This window comes from Rhea americana, unplaced genomic scaffold, assembly GCF_003343005.1.
Source record: "Rhea americana isolate MKP2758 unplaced genomic scaffold, rheAme1 scaffold_36, whole genome shotgun sequence".
In the NCBI taxonomy this organism is placed as follows: Eukaryota; Metazoa; Chordata; class Aves; order Rheiformes; family Rheidae; genus Rhea; species Rhea americana.
In genome coordinates this window covers 5,183,361-5,200,123 of record NW_028186490.1, presented here as the reverse complement: position 1 = coordinate 5,200,123, position 16,763 = coordinate 5,183,361, and the positions used below count along the sequence as shown (strand labels likewise).

Below are 16,763 nucleotides of genomic sequence, written 5' to 3'. Positions count from 1 at the left end.
TACCCACGAGTTAGGGCTCATTCAGAAAACTAGCCTTCCTTCGCCCCCCCTCCCTCCGCCGCTCTCCCCCGCTGCAGAAAAAGGCCACATATGTCTGAGAGCACTTCTAGGCAGAAACCATCTCGCGCAGAACAAAGGCAGCCGGGGTTGCCTTCATCTCGGCGCAAGGCAGCCGGCAGCTATTTCCAAGCTTGTTCTCGCTCTCCCCCTCCGAGGGCACCCTGCTCTGCTTCTCCCTCTCTCTCCTCTTTGCCTGTCCAGCCACTGCACAACACACATCAATTATTCATCGCTTGTCTCCCGGTTTCCAGGCAAAACCAATCACAGATGGAGTCTTGCTAATGGGCTCATGCCGTACTTGCCAACAGGCTATTTGTGCTCAAGCTACAACCCTCTAGAGACAATAAAGAGAATCAGGTTAAACGTTAAAACTTCACACATACGCGAACAGACCTAAGACAGCAATATATATGTAAGCATCCACATGACATTGCTTTGGAGTACGTCTTCAGCATACGGCACGGCAGAAGGCTGCTTCACGTCTTCTGAAAGGGTTTTAAGAAAAATCAAACACTCAGAAAATCTCACCTCCGCTGCATGTTACTGATATTGATGGTTTTCTTTTCTGTCTCTAGTGATCCATCTCTTGCTTTCCCATTACACCTCTCTCTCTCATACTCATGCACACAGGCGCACACATGCACACACACACATGCACACACACACACCCGAGCAACCACAGCCACTCTGCCTGAAGGGAGAGAGAGCGAGAGAGGAGAGAGAGGAGGAAAAAGAAGAAAAAAAAAAGAAAGAAAAAAAAAGAAAAAAAAAAAAAAAGGCCCAGGCAGCTCACATTTCAAACTTGCAAGGAGGGGTGGTGCTTAAAACACCAGGACAAAGCCTCCGTCTCTGGCACCCAGCCAAAATACTAAAATAAACCCCCTCGATCAATTAATTGGAAGCAACACTTGTTCGCGTCTGCATAACAAACCGTTAAGGGCACTGAGGCTGAAAAGTCCTTAGACTGGGAAAACCTCGTACACTTGTTTCCCCCCTCCCCTGTTTGCTGAATGCTGCTGACTAAACCCATCAAACGAGCCATGCTAATCAGCGGCCGGCGCGGCGGCGGCGGGGCCGGCGGGGGCTCGGCTCGGCTCGGCTCGGCCCGGCCCGGCCCGGCCCGCCGGGGGCCCCGCGCCGCCCACGTGCTTCTCCCCCGGGCCGGTGCCGGGGCCACGCGGGGCCGCGATCCGGCATCTGCTCTCGCAGCGCGGCCGGCTGGGAGGGCGCGGGGCGGCCGCACGCTGCTTAGCTGCCCAACCCTTGGGCTCCCGGCAAGGGAGAAGGCAGCTCCCCCGGTCTGCAGAGGGGGAAACTGAGGCACAAAGAAAGCAGAGAAGCCGGGAGGGGGGGAAACGTGCCAGCAGGAATTACTGGAGCAGGCCACTTCACCTCCTCAGTCTTTTYTTGGTTTTTCTTTTTCCTCCCCCCAATCCTGAAGTTCACACCTTCAGCTTTGCCCATCTTCCYAACAACAAACCCCTTTTGCAGGCAGCTTTGTGAATTTAGAATTATACATGAAACCCTTTTGAGTAAGTTTCACCTTTGAAATTACGCTACAATGTTGCTTGTTTCAATAAACACTTGGGTTTAAAGAGTTTAAGCTGACAATATCAAAGAAGAAGAAAAACAAACAGGAAGCTAATGTGACATTTATTTTTCCTTCTCAGAGGGAAAACTGGCAGTTTAAGTTGTGGCCAACCAAGAACCAGTCTTTTCCTGACATAGCCTCCTGCGGTAAATAGCCACTTCCTTCCCAGGCACAACCTTCACAAATGTACCTCCACTTCTTAAAGGCGCACTGGGCCGTTTTACTGCAAAGCTAGCCTACAGTTTGAGCTAAAAAACAAACCAAGCACAACATCAAAAAAGAAGGACTTAAAAAACAAACAAACAAACAAACAAAAAAATCCAACAACAGAAAACCCAGCAAAATTCCTTTCAGCTGAAAAATGGCCCCAGCCTTCCTTGCAATGTTTACAATCACTTAACCATGCTTCTTAAAGACCTTAGCGGAAAGACTCCGCAACTTGACAGATCGGAACAGCAACCTATCACAGATATCAAAGAGCAGCTCTTCTCTGAAAAACGATTCCATAAAAAAGCGCTGGCAGATTTCATGTTGATTTTTTTTTTCAGGGAATCCACTTCAAACAAATACAAGATATATGTGCTTTTCTGCTAGCCTCCGCTCCTGAAGTATCAGCTCAAGGTCAGACTGTCAGACAGGGTTATTTCTTTCTCTCCTCAGCCATCGCAGTAAGCAGCACTGCAAACCAAACTCTCAGTCACACTTCTGCAATCTCAGAGCTGCACAAGTGTGACCAAGCGAAGACTTTTCAACCAGTATGGCTGCGGCAGGCGTTACTAAACACAGCGTTCGGCCTGGAGAGCCTTGATCCACACTGGCAGTCCACACGGCACGGGAAAGGCTTTAGCTAGATTTGCAGAAACCAAGGTGAATCCACAGGGCCGACATAATAAACTCAAATGCAGAATTATTTTTAAGCGCAGCTGATCAAATCTGAGATTCAATCACACGAGGGAATAGCAGGGAACATCATGAAACCTCCGTCACCACCTTTCAGAGTGGACTGGTGCTCTAAGGAGATGTAAACTGCACAAGCAGGCAGGTAGCGTAGACAGTAACAAGCTGAGTTTTAGCTGATGCTATTCAGGATCGGCAAAGCAATGAGAAAAATGTTGAGAATCCCAAACAAGGATCAAAATCCTTACTAATGTAACCCACTGAGTTCAGACTTCATGATTGTGCCTGGAAGACAACTGTGACACAGTTTTTTCTTTATTTTACTTGTGAACGGAACTTAAAATTGAATATAGCTCTAGATAAATCTAGGCACACGCATGTTAAGCGTTTTTGTGCTTGTTTCAAGTTTTACTCCATTTACAGAATCTTCACACAGTTCTTCAGCTATCACAGTGTTATTTATATTTCAAAAAACAAATAATGCAACAACAAGAAATAAGACAGTGCGAGGTCATCAAGATCAGTTCCCTCCTTCTACAAGCCTCAATTAAGTCACRTTTTCTCAGGGAAAAAACGTTTTATTTATGCAGAGAAAACACATATTCCCCACGATTTTATGTTTTTTTTTTCTCTTTTAACTCTCGTTATAAATAAGAGTATTGCTCTTYCCCCCTCTGCAATTAAAATCACTTTCTAGTGTAACAGAGTAAGTTTCTCTTTTAAGCTGCCTGTCTTTCAAGCGGAAGTGGTTTAGAGTAGACAAATCACTTATCTAAAAATTATGTACTTACTTCTCCTTTGACAAATCTTCAGCAGGTTTCTAATCCCACCCTGCCACTTGAAATATCACTTTCTGTGATGACATTTGAGTCACAGTTGTCAGAAGCATCAGGCTCTGTAGTTAAATGGATTAAATCACACTTCACAGCATACTGTAGTATTTTGAAGGAGGAGTGGTTTATCATTTGTAGAAATTAATCATAACAGTTTTTTCTCTAGGGCAAATTCCCAATCATTTTTAAAGATTACTGTGTTTAAGCCCCAGTGACAGCRGTATGTCAAATTACATCAGAGGGAAGGGTGTCTCAGGCAGCGGTAGCTATTAACAAGACTCACYGAAGACGCTTACTACCGGGAGAAGCACCTTTTACAAGCTCCCGCTGGAGAGCAAACGCGCCGGGGGCGCTTGGCGCTGCGGCTGAGGCCGCGGGGATCCTCCCGCCCGGCCCGCTGCCCGTTCTGCCGCTCTCCCGAGGGGCCACCGCAACGCCCAGCCCTGCCGGGGAGGGGGCCGGGGGAGCCTGAGCAGCACTCACTCCTACGGAAAGAGGAGACACCYACGTGGGCCACCTCTAGCTGACTGTGGAGCGAAATTAATGCATTTTCAGGAGTCCCATTTACTTTGAAATTGAAGGCAGAGTTTGTCTATTTAATTACACTGTCAGGGCCCAGTGCATTACTGGTCGCAGTCCCCCCAAATCACAGTCCTGTCAGTCACCGCTTAGCACCCCGGGCACACGCATACGCTACTGCTCTTTGCCTGCTCCCCAYGCCGAGACACTTCTCTCTCAGAGAAGGTACTTTTAAAAAGCCAGAAGTCCACTCTTGGGGCACGGTGGTGCACCAGCCCTGCAGGCCTATGGAACAGCCAGTTCTCCCGTGACCAAGGACTGGATGTGGACGGGCGTATGTGCTCAGGTGCCTTTGATCGATGAGCGTAAATGGCCCCCTCACCGTCCCTCTTCAGCGATACGGCAAAAAAAATGAACCAAATACATGAACATTTGTAATAGAAATGCAGACCTCCAAGAGGAAAAGAAAGAAGGAAGGGCAGCAGAGGCCAGTTTGGACACTTCAATATCAAATAYGCTGTGTAATACCAGGACATCATCATGTTTCCAGGGTGATTTCATTATGAAAGGTGAGTAGAGGTGAAAGCAGAAAAGTTGGTTAGAGAAAGAAAACAAAGAGTAAGGAAATTGTCTTCAAGTAGCTATAGTATCAATTATTGCCAACTGAGCAATTATATAACTCTGTAGCAATGCAAATTTGCTATGACCAAAGACTTAAAGGTTTATCCTGAAGACCAATCTTTTATTCATGGGAGTTTTGCTTCATTGCTGAAGACAGTGGGAGAGTTCCTTACAACATTTATCTACAGCAGGTTATTTGCCCAAGCATTAGTACCCTGGATATATATATATTTTATTATTGATTCAAAGGATTCAAAAAAAACTCTTCAAAAGGCTTACAATTACATATTCGTAATATACAGAATACATGGATCAGTGGCCTTGTAGATTTTTCCTRATGTTTCACAGTAGGCTGAGTCAATAGAAGCTGTTATAAATCACAGAGCTGCATCCCAGTCAGAAAGCAATGAAGTACTTAAAAAACACCCTCCTCTGACTCTGTATCAAGTSTCTTTCATGCATAACCCACTTTTCCAGGATCAAACCAACTCCATCCAGAGAGAGGTGCGAGAGGAAACCAGTGTAAAAAGCAAAGTAAAAARGACTCTCTTATGTGGTTTAGTCCTGTCTCCCATTTAAGTCAAAGATTATTACATTGCAGAGCTTACTATGACTGAAGTACTTACCCTCTGGTCCCCTCCTCTGTCAAGTTTTACAGAACAAAGGTAGGAAAGGTACAAAATGTAACACAGCATTTTCCTTTCTCAGGCTGCTCTCCAGCTGCCCATGACTGCTGTTTGCATGTTCTCTTGTTATCAGAATGTTCTGAAGAACCAGAGAGACTATGTAGCTGGAAATACCACATTGCTGCATTTTGGACACGTGCAACAACTTGATTGAAATGCTCAAAATCTTCTGAAAGAGATCTATGCACTATTTAACATTCAAAAAACACAGAAATGTCCATGTTCTCATTACTCCACTGTAAAAATCTTTCCTTCCAAACTRTGCAAAGGCTCAAGACAGATTTGTAAACACAGCAGTGAAAAAATCTTTCTCAATTATAATCTTTGGAAAAGCAAGTCTACCTTAAAATCACCTATTAATACAGAATGTTGCAATTTCTAATCTTTATTTCCTTCCTTCCTTCCCTCCCTTTTTGATTAAATGTCTTTACCATGTATAGGAAAACAAAAAGATCTATACAATTACAATGCAATATGGGAAAATATAGAATTACAGAATGAAGCCACATACATCATGTTTGTATCTGTGGTTCTGCTCACAGCTATACTTTAAAAGAAATCTGAGKGGCAAAAGTAGCCAAACCATGCAGAAGTAAAGAATAAGGCACAGTACACTAAGGAAAAATCATATTTGTAATGTAGCATGACAGCCAGAAAAGGTGCTATGCAGAAATAATAAACCACTAGACAGTGATGACATCAGTTTAGAGTTGTCTCCAGCACTATTTCACCAGCAGCAGAGCTACTACACAGGTCTCATGCCTTTGCTATTTATCCACTAGAAAGTTCTATAGAAAGATCATGTGTCATCCAATGTATGAAGTTCTTCCTTTCTTTCAGTATATCTGTTTTGCTACAAATAGTAATTAATGTTTTAAAAACAGATTTTTGAGACATAGGAACCTTACTGTTTTGTTTGAAATAACAGAAAATCCAAAATTTTAGATATGTCTTAATTTTCAGACAGTTCCCCTCCCACCCACAGGCAGACTGGAACATGGCACAAATGTCTCCAGTGCTCAACTTCCTTTCCAATGCCTTTCTTGGTGCTGGCCTGGAGTTTGTAACATCTCTTCTAGTGAATCAGATAGAAATAGAGATTAACTGAAGTCTTTTCCATGCTATCTTCAATTTTGATCCACTATGGTACAATCAAGTGGATTTCTAAAACATGTCTCATGTTTTTCATTAACTTTGATCAATTAGATTTACTATACAACAGGTCTTCCAAACTGCCCAATTTTCTCATACAGTGTAGCGATCTTGAGGCTGCTATCACTTTGGAGAAAAATCTGAGCAACTAATGCTTTGGATTTCATACTAATTTTTYAAGGTTCATATATTCTGCAAAGGATTACAAATTTTGTTATACATGAAGTGAGACTTTTAAATGCGACGAGGATTAGCCTACTTCCATTCCTAATAAAGTTTTACTATGCATTTGGACGAAACATATTTTTGTGAAGATTTTATTGAGAACCAATGTTTGTTATTACCGAACACAGCCACTTGCAGCTGAAGGCCCACCCCAGCGCTGGCAAGCCCTGGGTTAATTATAGCTAAGCCTCCTCTCTCCCTGCTTACGCGTTGAAGGGGGGTAAGGAGGCAGCTCTGAAGACAGCAGCCCTAATCAGGTTTCAGGGAAAGCAGGCAGGCAGCTYGCAGGGCAGCCGCCAGCTAGCGAGGCTGGTGAGGGATGGGAGGTGGACGGGTAAAGGAAACCGAAGGCTGGAAAGCGAAAGCCCTGCCAGGTCCCTGTACTTTCCCTGGCACTGTAAAACCAGTTTTTGACTGTTATCAATGCAGTTCATTAATATCGATTATATCAATATTGCTCATTAAGAGCCCAGGAGAATAAACCCTCCACGAAAGCACTCAGTCTCAATGACTATTTTCCCTTGACTGCTCCTTTCCAGGCTATAGATGCTTTCACCTCCAGCTGCTGCTGCCTCCTTGCTCCAGAGCAGCCGCCAGAGCGGCGCAGGGACAGGGCTGCTTGGGCTTTTCCTCCCCGCTGGCGGGCCTCAGGCTGCCCCYGGCCCTGGCGTGGGTTTGGGAGCAAACAGAGGCCACCCACTTATATCCCTTTTTTCTTTCTTTCTCTCTTTTTAAAACAATCCACTATAATCTAGAAGGTATCAGCAGTAAGAAGGTGCAAGTGATACAAACATCCCGAGTAGGACATAAACRGGGTAAGGAAAAAATATAAAGGAGAGATGTGTCCTTCGTTATCCACAGTATTTAAGCTCTGCGCACAAGCAAGTCAGTGGCAAGGCACTTYGATGCTGCAAGTGAACTGCGAGGGCATCCGAACAGCAGAGTTGAGATGCAACGTGTTATTTGTACCCCCCTAAAGCTACAAAAATAACATCGGCTGACACTTTCCCCAAGACAACTGCAAAATCTAGAAAACCATCAAAAGTGAATATAGATTTTTAATAGTGCCAAATAGAAAACGTAAGAGGGAGCAGCATGAAAAAAAGAAAAAGAAAAAAGAAAAAATTGATCCAAAGTCACAAATTAAAAGAAAAGTTACAAACTGGTGGCTTGCACCACGGACTTGGAAAGCCAAGTCTAGAAAACAAATCATTTGGAGTCCAGCTCATGTTTCTAGCTTTGTATTTAAACAAATCTATGTACCATCATCATCCACTTTTCATATCAATCTGCCAGAAAGCCATACAGAGTTATTTTTAGCAGACTGTGAGATAAAGTACTGTTTTGCTTGCAAAGTGGCCTAATAAGGCAAAATGTTCTTGGTGTAGACCCAATGCAGTGATTGTCACTCTTCCCCCATACCCTAATGAATGTCTGAGAGTATCCCTTAACTTTTCCCACTTTCTGTGGAAGATTACTGTATTAGCAACAACAAGATAGAACTAGTGAGATCTTTATTGTTTTATCTGTTTCGATAATCAAATATATAGTGACTGTAGGAGAAAGGAAATGGTCTGAAAAGGAAGAGTTTTTACTCAGATATACCAAGGAAACAGCAGTTTTGGCAGATAATAATTTTAAGAGAGACAACAGTGTAATTTCATGCCTAGCTCTAGCCTCACTCAACTCCAAATTCTTTGGGCCTCATTCTCTTTCCAACACGATGTCTCCTTCCACCATGCTGGCAGTGGAACAAAGCATTAAAGTGGATATAAAGGACTCACAGGGAGCGTGTGTACACTTAAGTGCTGGCAAGGATCTTAAAAATGAAAATGGTTTTAAATCCAGATTTAGATTACTCAGAATATGAGAAAAATACTCATTTTGGCATTTTATTGCTGGGGGGGAAATAATTCTGTAACAATTTATGAGAACAAGATTAAAAACAGCAATTAACACAGGCTTCTCTCTTTAGTAATTATTCATATACCTGTTTAGCTGATTATAAGTCATAGCTCCAGGCTGTCTGCCTGCATTGCTAGGACACAGACAGCAACCTCTGCTAAATTGACTCCACTGGCTACGCTCATGCTGCAAGAGCTGTTTTCAAGGACAGATGTACAATGTTATATGGGTAAAGAGACAAGCAAATTAAAGATGGGTGTTCTGTCAGGAAAAGGACTGAAGAACTTGTGTCAGCATTTCCCTTTATTAACAGGACCTCGGAGTTTTAACCCTTCACCATCTACTAAGACTTAAGAAGTGTTACCCTTATATATACAGTACAATCATGTATTCTTAAATAAAATCTTTGATTGTATTTGTTTTTCACTATGAAAATACAATAGATCAAAACAAAGTGCAAGAGCATGCACTATAGATAACTACAGATATCTATATATAGATATAGAAGGATTCATGAAGAGCTTTTAATCCCTCCTAAACTACGAATCATTTTTCGGCATCACAGCTTGCGGTTCAAAGAAGCTGAGAACAGCAAAACAACAAGTTACCAAAACATACTATTGCCACACAACACAAAAGTATCCCTGAAACAGCCAACAAATATCTAGCACATTCCTACCAAAAAGCTACAGTCACAGTTTGGATTTCTTCTTCTTATCATCCTTATTCTGCATACTTTAGTTTAATGTAATACATACATATTTCTCTAACTGAGGCGGTAAGTCTTTAAGACCTAATCTGCACTGAGAAGTATTTAGCAAAACAGTCATGCAGGAGAGCTATACTGGCAGGTCCTACCAGTGCAGACACAGTTCAGCCTGGCAAGAGGCTATGCCTACCACTGCTTATATTGGCTCCCCATGGGAATTGGGTTCACAAACACGGATTACATGACCTCCCTAAAAGGGGTCTCYGGCATGTACAAAAACATGTGTGTCTTACTTTACTAGAGAATTTCTAGCATAGATCTAGTCTACTACAAGACTAACAGCAAGTCTACACCTTGCAATGGAGTGTACTAAGTCACAAGCTGCTGACATGTGCCCATGCAGCAAGGCAGTGCTGTAACGCGATCTGGACTCCAGCCCCCGAAACCATACAGGATTATTAACACACTATTACTCCAGAGACTTTAAACCCTTCTTCTTGGCAAGSATAATTAGCTTCAGTACATCACTAYTGACTATTTCATCTGGGCGCTGACCTGATAGAAAGCAGCTCTGCAGAGAAGGACCTGGAAGTCCTGCTGGACAACAAGTTGACCGTGAGCCAGCAACAGGCCYTTGCGGCCAAGAAGGCCAGCGGTATCCTGGGTTGCATTTGAGCAGGTCAAGGAAGGTGATCCTTCCCCTCTACTCAGTCTTAGTGAGGCCACGTGGAGTACTGTGTCCAGTTCTGGGCTCCCCCATACGAGAGAGACATGGAGCTACTGGAGAGAGTCCAGTCAATGGCTACTAAGATGATTAAGGGACTGCAGCATCTCTCTTATGAGGAAAGGCTGAGAGAGCTGGGCCTGTTCCAGTCTCCTCCAGGAGACTGAGGGGGGATCTTATCAATGTCTACTAATACCTTAAGGGAGGCTGCCAAGAGGATGGGGTCAGACTCTTTTCAGTGGTGACCAGCGACAGGACAAAAGGCAACAGGCGCAAACAAACACAGGATGTTCTGCCTGAACATGAGGAAAAACTTCTTTACTATGAAGGTGATTAAGCACTGGAACAGGTTGCACAGAGAGGCTGTGGAGTCTCATTCTTTGGGGATATTCAAAAGTCATCTGGACACAATCCTGGGCAACATGCTCTAAGTGACCCTGCCTGAACAGGGGACTGGACTAGATGATCTCCAGAGGCCCCTGCCAACCTCACCCATTCYRTGATTCTGTGATTTCTGAGTCCAGAGCTAGGTTTGTTGCTAGAGTCTCAAGGACTCCTGTATTGTGTTCTATCAGGGCTGAACTATTTCCCCTCGCTTCAGAAACTCTTTCACAGAAGGTTAGTATCCTTTAATTGATAATGAAGATCAACTGTCATGTGGGATCTGCTCMTTTTCAAATAAACGTAAAATTAAAAAGCTTTTCAGAAATTTCTTTCCAGGAAATGGACTATAATCTAAAATAGGCTTTAGTCCACAATCCAGTGATAAAATAAAATAATGGTGTATTCACAAAAACTATAGTTTTTGTGAAGTTTCCAATAACTACATTTAATGCAGGAGACAAAATTCGAAGGCAACACATTGTCTATGCTTTCTTTAAAACGAATAWTGTTTACTATGACTATTGCAAACTACCTGTAGTAAATTAAATGTGCACCTTCCACCTCTCCTCCAGAAGGTCAAGATAAAACAGGTGGTAGAGCAGAACAGAAACATCGACACTTGCCATTTTGGCCGATATGCTGCAGGTTGGATCTGCTCAGGTAGAGAAAGATGTTAAAACTAAGGCTATTCAATGCTGAGAGACCTATTGCCTGGTGTGATTAAAAATATGTTGTGGACAACTCACAGGCAATCTAACATAAGGAACAATTCTACMTAGGGAATGTGACAGAAGACCTAATAAGTTTCTTCTCTTCAATGTAATGAATTTCTAGTTTTATAAAACAGCAGATAAGCTCATTAGGAGCTGAAAAAAAAAGTTTTCCCRTATCTGAATACAGAGAAATACTAAAGTTCATAGTTCAGAGTTTTTAATAACTTCATCCATCTGTTAAATAATTTACACTGCAAAAATATGCATCAATAGTATAGTTACAAAAATACACATTACTCTATAACCTGGAAAATATCCATTAACATTTAACGCTATTTTCATATCTCTCCAGCAACACTGCATGGAGAGTTTCACAAGAGTAGCGCTTAATGATTTATAAGCACTAGAAAGAAGTTTTGTCCATAACAGACACTTTGAAATAACTTGATCAAGTCAAGCACCCCTGCACTTCCACTGTGAATGACAGGAACTGCCCTCTTATTAATTTACACTAATCAGATTATTTTTCCTGTCCTGTATATATAAAACTTTGCCTTAATGGGCTGGTTGTCCGCATCTGAGACATTTGAGAATCAAACAGTTCAAAACAAAAGTTTTAGGAGGGGAGGCTTAATCAAGACTTCTCTTAATAAAGCCTGCAAAGTAAAAGCAGGAGGTCTCATTCATTCAGCAGTAAATTCTGCATGTTCCCTTAAGCTGAAAATGTGACTTTACTTTTTGTTTCACATTTAAACACAGTGGCAAGTGAACATTAGAGCTGAACATATTTTATGGAAGCTTCACTAGATGCCCGTGTTCCTAATCACTTGTACTTAACTTCTTTTCATTTCTCAAAGTACTTAAGAATACACACTGGAGCTTCTCCTCTTTAACTATAAAAGCTGAAGTAAACTTTCAGATACAGTGAGACTGACTTAAATGARAAAGTATAATTTGACCAAGACTCTGAAAAGAAATAAAAATTTTTGGATACCTTGAACCACAAAGCAGCAGTCAGCTTTGGGAACCTTGGCCTGGATCATCACAGTTCTGAACTTCTGACCAGACAGTCACTGTCAGCTCCCCAACTATTCACCAACTAGTGCATCATCAATATATTAAATTAAAAAATGCTGGTCGGTTATCTAAATGATGTTAATATGCTTTAGTGTTACTCTGTAGGCCACTTGCTTGGCCTGAAGGACTGTGGTTTGGAAACTGCTACACAGTGTTTATAACCTCTCTTAAAAAGATACAGTATACAGTCACACCTACAAAGAGAAGAATTGTAGAGCCAAAACGGTCTGCTTTGAGTAAAGGAGGAAGAAATAAAACTACAAAAGTTACATTCCTTTTTACCTCCGAGAAAGGAATAGAAGACCTAGAATTACAGAAAAATACTTCAGTATTAACAATTAGCCTCATGCTCAAAAATAGTTTATGTCATGTAAGATTAGAGATACTAAGCCTTCAGGAGGCAGGTACTTCCAAAAGGAAAGACAGGAAGATCCTGTAATACCACAGATCTTATCAAAATGATTTCTACTCTTACTTTCTCATGTAGTCCTCCCCAGATTGTCTTTCTCCTGCTTTGAATCATGATTATCTTCTTTGAAGGCATTATTCTGGGTGAAGCTCTACAACTGTAAAATTTATAGTCCAGAAAAAAACAAGGTTTTACACTCTAGCACTATCTCCACTCTCATCTGCCATCCCCTTCTGGGATGTAATGGCAGCTCTTAACTCTGCTGAAGGAAAGACAGTGAAGTTCAGTGTACCACATCTCCTCGCACTCTGGATTTGATCAGAATAAAAGRGGTCTGTCATACATTCCCGTAACAAAAATAAGGTGGGGAAGAAGAATAAGGGGGGAGAGGAGGTAAAAACGGAAACTGCTTTCACAGAACTAGAACAGAAAGTCAATAACCTTCAATATCACTCCTCAACAATCTCATCCTTTAGAAGACAGAAAAGAAGGCTTCAGCCAAATGGGAAGACTTACATGTCTTCTAACAGTCTTGTAAGTCTTACACTTCTGGAAATAAGGAGGATAAAGATGTAGGGAAATACAGGGTTGACTCCTCACTTATTTATTGTGTGTGGAAGGAGGAGGAAGGGAGGGAGAGTATCCTGGCTCCTCAATAATCCTTAATAAGTTACTTTTGTGCTCCTACTCTCACGCACACACGTACCACTAACTGCAAACTATGTCCTGGTATGCTATAATCAAACTGTTCTAAATTCAAGGTACCATTTTCTTTTTCGACATCAAGGAAACAGGGAGTTTTTCTTGGGTTCTCCATGAATGCAGCCAGGATTTACTTCAGTTTTTCCTCATGTTCTATTGCAATTCCCATAGGGAAAAGATTTTAGGAAGGATAAGAGTAGGTACTGACTCCTCCTCAATTCTTTTAATGGCTTCCAGGGGGACCACTGTATGATAAAACTTCAGGTCCAGTTCACCACTGTTCAACTGTATCTCTATCCATCAGTCTCAGTTTTAAAAAAGTAATAAAGYCACAGTTTTTCTCTTGCAGCTTAATTTAGCCTACTAAATATGGTTCCCAAAATAAAGGAATAGATCAGTCAGAAGAAAAATGAAATGGCCTTACATTTGAAGTTACTTTAAAACACAAGAAGAAAGCAAATGCAAATTGTTTCTATACTCTGGGAGTAAACATGCAAATCTGCCATCAGTTTATGATGAGCGAGAAAGAATCAAACTAATGTTTTGTTTTGTCTTTTAAGTATCACAGGTGCCACAGGGCAACATCAGCAAGGCTGTAGTACAGGTCCAATATAATTAATATTATACTACTATGACTAATCACTGGAGCTACGCTTTTGCCTAGAGACCAAAGGAGACTAGAGTGTCATCATAACAGAAACATTCCATACAATTGTCAACTTTTATCTTTAAAAAYGTACCTAAATTCTTACACTTGGATATTGCCTCATGTAAAAGGAAGAATGATTTTAGACATGAATCCTTACAAAACTCCAGAGGAAGGCAAGTAATAACCCTAAATCTACTAGAAGGTAGAAGATGAKTTACATGATTCTTACAAAATATTTATGTTAAGTAATATAACTTTCAGACTGAGATAGCTGACCTCCTCAAAAACATTAAAACCTTCTCTAAATAATTACATCAGATTACAAAACTGATATTTAAATACCGACATGCTTTTCGTGTAGTCATCCTGCCAGGTAGAGAAATGCAAAGGTAAGAAAAAAGGCATGAGGAAACACTGCTTCTGTACTTTTGTTACACCCGCTAGCGAGGAAGACTGCATCAGCCAGCTGTAACGTAAACCGGCAAATTACCTGGAGGGTAATTTGGAAGGAAAATCTACACAGCCTTTTTAACTCTTGCACTTAGCCAGCAGGACAGGGTATGGTGCCCTCTGAACAAGCAGCCAAGACACGGGCCACCGCTGCCACTGCCTTGCAGCAGGGCAGAGCCAAGAGGCAGCAGCATGGGGAAAGAAAAGCTTTCGTCTGCCAGGGGGCTTCGGGGACGGGCCCCGGGGCTTTGCTGYAGGCTAGGCCAAACCCTCCCGCCAACCCGGCACGCCTTCCGGGCTACCGGCGTAAATAAAAGAAACAGAGACGGAGAAGATAAGACACTTTTGCCCATAAACTTACCGAACAAAACCAGGACCCGTCCCCCAGTGGAGCACACTGCTTGGTTTGATTACATTCTCCTAGACGGTAAGCACAGAGAAGAAGTCGCTGTTTGCGAGGAGTTCAACGCATGAACTTAATTGATTATGGAGAGGCAGAACAGCAAATCCGCTGCAGTCCTCTTTTTGGGGAATAAAYGAGCCAGGCGGGCTGCTGCAGGGGAGCTGGCAGCAGGTGGGGTCCGCTGGCTCCGAGGGGCGCGCGGCAGGGCAGAGCTGCGCAGCACGGGCTCCCCGCGGCCTCCGTAACAGCTACCCCGACCGCAGCGTCCCCACGCGCCCGCTCGTGCRTGTCCTCGGCAGAGAAAACTGACACATCTCCATCTGGTTTTCCGTCACTGAGGGCCTTGCTCTGGATCAGTTCTCATACAAGCACGATCCTTGAACTGAGACGTCCTGTTAAGTCTGGTTTCTGACTTCTCTCGGACAAGAACTCACAGTGGTAAATTACAATTAGTCCAAAAGCTCTTATAATTGAATTAATGCTGCTCATTTCCACAGGAGGTTCATCACTTTYAAGGAGGAGATGTCAAACCCAGTAGGAAGGCTCAAGACTACCATAAATTCTTTATCTCATCTCTCCTAGATTGCAGTAGCAAAAAAATGACTGTGTGATCAAGGCAGCTGGCAACTCAAGACAGCAATTCCCAGGTCCCTGCCAGGGCAAGCCAGGGTAGATCTGTGCCTCAGCCCCCCCCATCGCCTGCCATCCGCTACCCTGCTCTGTCCTGGCCGGTTCAGCCGCAAATTCTTCAAAGAAAGGACGTTCAAACCGTGCGTTGCGTCTCTGACGCAGCTGCCCCAATCTCATATGGGACCTTTGAAGGCCCAAGTGAATATCAACACCACAGCCAAGAAACACTGCCTTGAGGCACCGGACAGGTTACATTAGACCCTTTGACAAGTTTGGCACTTTCTTCTTTGATGACTGAGGCAGCTGATGTTACCTCCTCAGGAGAGAAAATACGTTGAGCATAGCCACTTTAGCTGCTTAATGAAYGGACTAAGACAAGAAAGCAGGCTTTTTAATTGCTTGCTTAAAAAATGAATAGTACACATTTAAGCAGGCCAGGAGTGAATTACTTTTTCTTTTAAAACAGATACWTCATTATAATCAAGGATGGGACTGCAATAACTGAGGTTCAGATTTTCTTWGCTTGGATAAGTAGCCTTTTGCCATAGTTTGAGTTTTGCCATAGCCCRGTTATCTTGTTACCATCAGCAGCAGTTCAGCGGCGTATACAAAGAGAGCGCGCTGGTCACAGCTCAGCTCGCATGCCTGCATCACCAAGCTCCTTTAGCTTGWATTGAGCCCCTTTGAAATCAATCTTCTTCAAGAGCTAAAGGACTTAAAATAGGTRTTGCCTGGTTAAGTTGTTCTATTCTAAATTACTTTTGAAACCACTGGCATGGTTATAAAAAAAAGCTTGCCGATCACTTGCTCATGCTACGACTGTCCAGTTTTATAGAAATTCATACTTAGAGATTCTGCTTTGAGAAACACTGTATTTTTTGAAAACATCTCAATTTACATCTGTCATCTAATACCTACGAAGCCCCTAATTAGAAGGCTACATCTATGAAACGTTATTTCTTGCCTGTAATTTGGAATTTTTAAATTCATTTAATGTTTTTTTTTCCTGCTTAATAAAAATCCTTAAAATGGTTACTTGCAGGACAGATGAAGCAAGCAACGGGTCATCATTATTTTATAACCCATTTGCCCTTCTGCAGACCAAGAATTTACRAAAGAATCATAGAAACGTAAGGTTGGAAGGGACCTCTGGAGGTCAAGAAGTAACACACCACGCGTCCGACACCACAATGTGTCAACAACAACAACATACGCACACACAAACTCCCCTCTTACACATTTTAATTCAAGCTAATTTGCCAGCAGACAAATTCTTCAGTGCAAAACTGCTGAACAACTACATGCACAGTTTTTTTTTCTCCACTATTAGCTTTTTATCAGCTTCTGCCTCATAGAATAAAAATAATATTTTTCTCTGACTTCTTCAGAAACAGTTATTCTTCCGTTACTCCACCTGAAGTCAA

The 16,763-nt window shown here is 42.4% G+C and overlaps 1 protein-coding gene across 7 annotated transcripts in view; it reads right to left on the bottom strand.

The window, feature by feature from the left end:
• ZMIZ1 (zinc finger MIZ-type containing 1) overlaps positions 1–16,763 on the bottom strand; it is a 342,873-nt gene that overhangs the window by 90,613 nt on the left and 235,497 nt on the right. Inside the window, exon 1 of one of the 7 annotated variants that reach the window (XM_085312316.1) lies at positions 589–745. The exons of the other annotated variants lie outside the window; for them this stretch is intronic. The gene's annotated coding sequence lies outside the window, so the exon portion shown is untranslated. Of the gene's footprint in view, positions 1–588; positions 746–16,763 lie in introns of those variants that run through there. 7 annotated transcript variants of the gene reach the window in all.